Source organism: Sinocyclocheilus grahami, unplaced genomic scaffold (genome assembly GCF_001515645.1).
Source record: "Sinocyclocheilus grahami isolate Dianchi unplaced genomic scaffold, SAMN03320097.WGS_v1.1 scaffold4074.1, whole genome shotgun sequence".
In the NCBI taxonomy this organism is placed as follows: domain Eukaryota; kingdom Metazoa; phylum Chordata; class Actinopteri; order Cypriniformes; family Cyprinidae; genus Sinocyclocheilus; species Sinocyclocheilus grahami.
In genome coordinates this window covers 10030-10670 of record NW_015509081.1, presented here as the reverse complement: position 1 = coordinate 10670, position 641 = coordinate 10030, and positions in this window count along the sequence as shown.

The following is a 641-nucleotide window of genomic DNA, read 5'->3' as shown; positions in this document are numbered from 1 at the left end:
GTTGGAAATTATGCAAGTTTGAATAATGTGAACCTAGCACACATTGTGTTCCCAAGTGCACATTAAACTCACACCGCTTGCAGAGATGAATTTTGTGAGAAGCAAGCTGCTTTGAAAACACTATTCATTCTCACTACTATTATAAGCTGCATGCAAATGAATGAATACAGTGCCGCTTTTCACTCTGAAACATGCGGTGCAGCAGACTTAATAAAATTGCAGCGTTTGATAATCACAATATTCGGAACACTTCACCACATAAAAGCACATGTAAAATCCCCCCAAAATATGAGTAAATATGACTACACTGTAATTTAGCAACACTCATAAGGCTACAGAAATGGTGAGTGCTTCAGTGCAACAGTGCTGTTCATTTTAAAGGTTGTCTGGATAATATATATAGACACAGTTGCTATTAAGCATATTGCTCTTAGAAAGTTCTAGTCTGATCCATTAATTAGTAGGTTTCAAAGAGTCCTTTCAAACCGAAGAACCTTGGATTGAAAAAAGCCCTTGTTGCATAAATCATATCTAATGCAGTCTTCCTGAATTTTTCATTTCCACTAGACCATAAATTGCACTGCATTGAGACAAAGGCTTGTGGCTGTCTGAGAGTTGGCCACACTTTGACATTTTTTTTT